Here is a 6,253-nt window from a genome sequence, read left to right on the forward strand (position 1 = left end):
TCCTGACCGCGTCCCCACACTGCCAGCCCGTGTTCATCTTGGATCCCTTTCTGCCTCCGTGCTCTCAAGAAGGGAGTTTCCCATCTTATAAGTGTGCTGCTGATTACTCCTGCCCACGTGCAGCGCCCTGCACTTGTCAGTGTTGAAGCGCATCCTGTTTTTGCTAGCCCACCCCTGTAACCTATCCGGGTCTTCAGTCTTTCCCTCCCTATTTGTGTGCTCACCTCACCCCAAATTGTGGTATCATCAGCGAATTTAAACAGGTGCTTTTCACCCCCTTGTCCAAATCGCTGATAAAGAGATTGAACAGCGCGGGCCTGAGGACCGAGCCCTGGAGGCAGCCTCTCACAGTGAGAGACTGTGGGACCCAAACCTGTTCAGCCTTCACAATATGGTGATTAAACAAGACCAAGAGCCAAGTGACTAGGAGAGAAGTCGGTGAGAGAACATGATACAGATCCCAGATGAGCTTGGAAAAGGGCACAAGCCTTACATGCGAATTTTTAACTTTTCACCGTGCCCATTTCTGAGTGATGAAAGGGTCATTTGTTTTCAGGCAATGTATTTTTTTTTTAAACTACTCTTCTCAAATGATAAACAGGGCATGAAAACATTTCCTTTCTTTTTGTCCCCACCACCGCACACCTATTTAGACGGCAAGCTCTGGAGAGCAGGGATGATTTTACCGTGGCGCCCTGCGGCCCTGCTCCCAGCGCTCTGGGCTGGCAGAGACGTCCCAGGACAGACACAGCTGGTACAGGACAAGCTGCCCCACTCCCGTGATGCAAAACAGCCAACCCTACCGACCGTTGCTTCTGTTTAATAAGGACTAGTCCTGCACAACTCTGTCGGTCGAGGGTCACACTTCGTCCCGCACCGACAGACAGAGCTAGCCAGCAAAGGGCGGTAGCGCAGGGCTGGCTTTAGGTACAAAGCCTGCCTTTGAAACCCCGGAGTAGCCTTTTGCTCTATTGATCCCTCTGCAGATTCTCATTCAATACAGGAGCAGAAGGCGGTGCAGGAGCAAATGTTAGCCAGGCCCTGGCTCTGTGGACTTCTCCCCCCATCCCTGCCACAAGCCACTGCAGCTTTAATGAGGAGGCACTTTGCCTGGCTGCATCCAGAGCACAGAGGTTTGAAAACCATAAAGGCTCTGTCCCTAAGGTGTCACCGGTAGTAAGGCCCTATAAGGCTTTGGAGGTGGTGGCTAATTGGACCTGGGACACGAAAAATGTTCCAAAATATAAAAAATACGGTGTCCAAGATACGGTTTTGCAAAGCAGCTGGATCTTGCTTTTGGGCCGTGCATGTTAGGATACAAGTGGTGGATGAACAGCTTTCCAGAGCTGGTTCCTGGTATGTCTGCAAACGCACTGGTTTCCCATTGCTGTTTGTCGTCACTCCGCCCAGTTCTTGAACGCAGACTCCATTGCATCCCTTCTCCCCTGCCAGGCCCCTCGCTGGCCCAGCTCCCCGCAGGCACCTAAAATCCTGAAACTTCCCAGCTTCTTGCTGTCGGAGGTTTTGGGGAGAGCAGAGTTATCTCCTGGGTGCAAAAGCCGCAGGCTTTACATCAGCAGCATGCTGCTGATCCCACGCAACCCCTCTCCAACCTTATCTGTATGCCTGGCAGCTTCAGGAATGCAGACAAAGGTGACCTACTGGGGCAGCAACGGTCTTGCCTGAAGATTCAGGACAGCTTTCTCTCCAGGCAAGTCAATGAGTAACTTGCCGCTGTTAGCAGAATTCAAGGAGCCGGGCAAACAATTTGACCTTGTTCATGCAGCAGTGAGCACTGTGGATCTCAGCCTGCAGGAAGAGCAAGCAAGCTGGAAGCTAAAGGGGACGGGGCCAGGCAGGGACAACGGGATGGAGGGTATAGTGCGGAATCAAATGAAAATAAAGCAGAGCCTGTCACTAGCTGCAGCACGACCCTGATGGGGAAAAAAAAGGATTGGAGTCTGTTGAAATTCCTGTGCATACTCCCACTATTCAGCTTTCTCATGGGCTCTGCAGGAGATGTCTTCATTTCTTTGCAGGGCTCCTCGCAGCTTGGCTCTTGGCCATCTTGCAGCTTAACAGTATTGCCAGTATTCTTACTGCAGTTCTCGTGATGCTTCCCCCTACGCCCCCAGCCCCGGACTCCTGGGATCATGCAACACAAGGATGGCATACGTATGAATTTCCCTGGCCTAGGCCCCGCAGCCTTGCATCCAGCACCAAAAAAGCCCTCGCTGACATGACAAGAGAAGCAAGGACCCCGTCATCAATCAAAAAGGTAATAGCAAAGAGATGCAGCTAGGTAAAACTGTGCATTAGGGGACCTCAGAGTGCTTAAAGATTTGATGCGAAGGCTTGTCAAGTAGATACTCTAATCCCTTTTCTAGACAATTGAGGCATAAAGGCTGAAATCTTTGAACCACTGGAATGAACTATCCCTTAAACAGGGCCAGGATTTTCCCCGGCAAAATGAAGCGACTTGTCCAAGGTCAGAAGGGAAAAGCCAGGCATGCATTCCTGATCTCCAGAGCCTTCCCTTCTCTCCTGTGACACTGAGAGTCCCCAGGGGGTGGAAAAGCCAGGTGTAGGGTCTCTATATCAAACACTTGTCCGGCCACCTGTACCCTGCTGGTTATGGATTTGGATGCATCTCTCCTCCCAGCACCCTTGCAAGACGAAGCACTGCTCTTATCCCGATGTAAAAAGTTTGCAGCAGAGCAAGGAGCAGAATCCAGATCTCCTGGGTCCCAGGCTGGTGCCGTAATCATTCACCTTTCCTGCTGCAGCTTCTGCGGGGGGGGAATAAAAATCAGAGACCAGCAGACGTAACCCAACGATCTGCTCTCTACCTTTTCCGTCTACCGCTGCTGCCCCTACATATTTCTTTCATTTCAGTTTTCTCCATTGCGTCCTCTTACATGGGATAGATCCTTGTAGAGCTACAGCAGAGCTCTGAAGATGCACAACATGAGACCGTCTTCCCAGAAATGCCCGTGTTGTTTTTTTTTTAAAAAAAAACCTGATAGACGTGCTTGGCTCTGAAAGGAATATTTTAAGCACGCGTCCTAGTCAATTCGTTATCGCAGCATCCCACACATTTCTGGTGATGCCTGGGCCAGCGTGGCAATATTATTATATTACAACTTCCTTGATCCCAGCAGCTACATATGGAAGTAAAGGCAGAGTTATAAAATCACTGAGATTTGGAGAGGATCTGCACAGCTGAGCGGTCTGTATAACCCCTCCGTTAGAAGAGGGCTCGCTGCGGAGTGCATTGTGTACTGCATGTAATACATTATGATTATTTTAGGGTTATGTATTTTTTTTAAATAATTGTACCATTTAGTGTCACAGTGAAAAAGTATGGATTCTATGTAGTTCGTGTTTGGGAATGGTTTAGAAAGCTTATCCAAAGAAAGAGCTATTTGTTTGATAACCTAATAAACACGTATCACTCTCGCCTTCAAAGGCACTCGCGTCTTGTAGCGTTGGGAGCCATATGAGTAGATAGATATCTGACGATAGTCTGTTGATGGTCAGTAATATCTGCTACAAAACTGTGAAGGAGCAGAGGATGACAGGAAATGTCCCACCCCATGGAAACAGTGTCTTTGCCTGTTGCATTATGGTGGCAGATGAAGGTGGCATTCAGGAAAAGGGTCCTATTGTGCCGGGTGCTGTACACAAATAAAGGGCAGCCCTTGCCCAAAGACTTTTTTGATCTAAATACATTAATCAGAGTTTGCAAGTTGCGGGGGTGGAAAGGGATGACTCCTATCAAGCTTTCTTGCATTTTCCCATTGTCCTTTCTTCTTGATCATTAAATCACTGTGTGTGGATATGAAGGATGCCTACACTTGTTTGGCAACAACTACTGGGTGACTTTGCGCAAGTGCTGCCACCCAGCTACGTGCCTCATCTCCCCCTCCATACAATAGGAGCAATAACACTTCTTCAAATCCGCTAATATCTCAAGGGCTTCAGATAATAAGGGGATGGGATTTACAGAAGTATCAGCACTCAATAATTAACTTATTTGGATTCCTTTTTTATTTTTGTCCTTGCAAGCTACATTTAGCCCTGGTGTAAACACTCAAATCCTTTGGTTTCAGTAAAACTGCTTATACTCTCACAACAGGTGACCGTGAATCAGACCGCTCACGTGGTTCTGAACAAAGAAGCGAGGCCACTGGGTCTCACTGGAGGCATGGGGTTTGACACCTAATAATCAGGTACTAATTATTCCAGAGTTAAATCACTTTAATAGAGGAAGTTATTGCAGGCTAACGGTGGGCGCATCTACATGTTCATTAATGCACTTTAGGTAATGCACATTAAATCTAGTACCTGGATACTAGAAAAATGTGTATTAGCCCGTGGGTGACTGGTGCCTCCCAAGTCTGGGGACACCAGATCAGCAATGGGAGGGCAGGGGATCCCCCAGCAGCCATCGCTGACCAGGAGGGAGCAGTGGGGGGTGGGAGGGGTCCCCCAGTGGCCCATCACCGAGCCAGAAGTGCACTTCTGGTGGCACTTCCAGTTTTGCAGCTGGCACTTCCAGGGGGTACATGGCTGATCTCAGGGGCAGATCCACTATGCATTGCCAATGCATTAACCTATTTTAATATCAATGCATTAGCTAGAGCCCAGTTTTTTGTGATGCTTTAATGGGGATTAAAATAGGCTAATGTGCATTAAAGTGCATGTGTAAACACACCCACTGTTGCAGAATATCTCGTTCCATAACACCGGTAACGACTCTGGACAAACCCCAAGAGCCTCGAAAGGACTCCAGAAGCCTCCGAGGACAACTGAAGTCAGAAATGTCGCATCACTCGCTGTTCCTGGCACAGCTGCCCACCATGCGCTTCTCTCTGTTGACTATTCCCTTGGCCTGGCTTCAACCACAATCAAAGCTGCGAACACCACCCGAGCTATAATGAACACAAAACACGTGGGACAGAGTTGAAAACCCTCCAGGATTGCCCAGGAACTAGATATAAATCTCCAGGAGACTGCTGAGAGTCACCTGGGAGATAAATGATAGGTCATTGATTAAAATAAATATTAAAATGTTGAATTTGATGTACACAGTAGTCCCGTGGGTTTTTTAAAATGCAATAGTAACGTGCCGTCTAGCTTTAGGTACAAAGACTGCCATGACTGATCGACGCAAGCACACGGGCAAATTGGCATTGTGTGTCGCGGGCACGTTGGCAGCAGGGAAACCTCCCGGAATAGACTCAATCCAAGTTGGCAACCCTAAAGCAGGAGCAAATTGCAAAGAGGGGGGGACCTGGGAGAGATTACAGCAGCAGGGGCTGCGGGCAACGAGGGGAGATACAGCCGTATTCAACATAAAGCCCTCCAGCGAAGCAATCGGCACCGATACAAAATGGAAGGAAGGGAGGGAAGCAGCCTAGCCGAACAGCCGAGCCTGTCGCACTCGAGCTAGTGCCCGTTCCCCTGGTACTGTCCTCATGTGACTTCTTTGTGCAACCAAGCATTATAAGTTGCTGCAGGGAAGGTCTGGGAAGAGGACGGGGTGATGAAGCGCTCGCTAGAGGATCTGCCTGGAGAAGGGGCGCCTGGGACAAGACGAGCTGAGAAGCACTGAGCCAGCTGAATCTCTGAAATATTCCTCAATAACATTAAGCACTAGCTGGCATTTAGCAGATCAATAGCATCCATATTTTATGAGTCGCACCGGGCTTCCAGCTCATAGCACACCCTGTGGGTGATTAAACGACAGGAACATTATCATAGGAGGAGGCCGGGAGAAGGTGGCATAAAAACCGACGACCGCTTCTGCATACTGAGCAGCGTCTTCCCGTGCACAAAGGCGAGGATCGCAGGTAGTTCATCAACTGCTGTGCCCCTGTCACAGCTTCAGCAGTGCCAGCACAGCTGCGCTGACATCTGTATCAGCCACAGAGGAAGCACAACTATTTTAGCTGGTCAAAACAGAAGCACCAGGCGTTGCAAAAATGCAGCGCTGGAAGGAACCCTGTCGCGCTCGCGGCGAAACGCTGCCGCGGGGAGAGCTAGGGGCAGGCCCGACGAGGCGTCTCGCACCGAAACTTTAGCACTGGGCACTTCAGGTGCTAGGTAAGGTCGAGAGCTGCGTGTTGGCTGCTTGTGCAGCGTGTGGTGGGAGCCAGATGCTCTCCTGAGGATAGGTGCCAACATCCTAGCTTTTAAAATAGGGCTGGGGGACAAGCCTCCCTTCTGCTAATCCAGGATGCAGAAGACC

At 49.5% G+C, this 6,253-nt stretch overlaps 1 long non-coding RNA gene across 1 annotated transcript; it reads left to right on the forward strand.

Moving 5' to 3' along the window:
• The first annotated feature begins 1,123 nt into the window (after positions 1–1,123).
• LOC109318607 lies at positions 1,124–3,459 on the forward strand. The gene is made up of 2 exons (XR_002103288.1): positions 1,124–2,278; positions 2,663–3,459. It is a non-coding gene; the product is annotated as an uncharacterized LOC109318607 (long non-coding RNA).
• Positions 3,460–6,253: the final 2,794 nt, after the last annotated feature.

Source organism: Crocodylus porosus, unplaced genomic scaffold (genome assembly GCF_001723895.1).
Source record: "Crocodylus porosus isolate Cpor-Errol unplaced genomic scaffold, CroPor_comp1, whole genome shotgun sequence".
NCBI classification, from domain to species: domain Eukaryota; kingdom Metazoa; phylum Chordata; order Crocodylia; family Crocodylidae; genus Crocodylus; species Crocodylus porosus.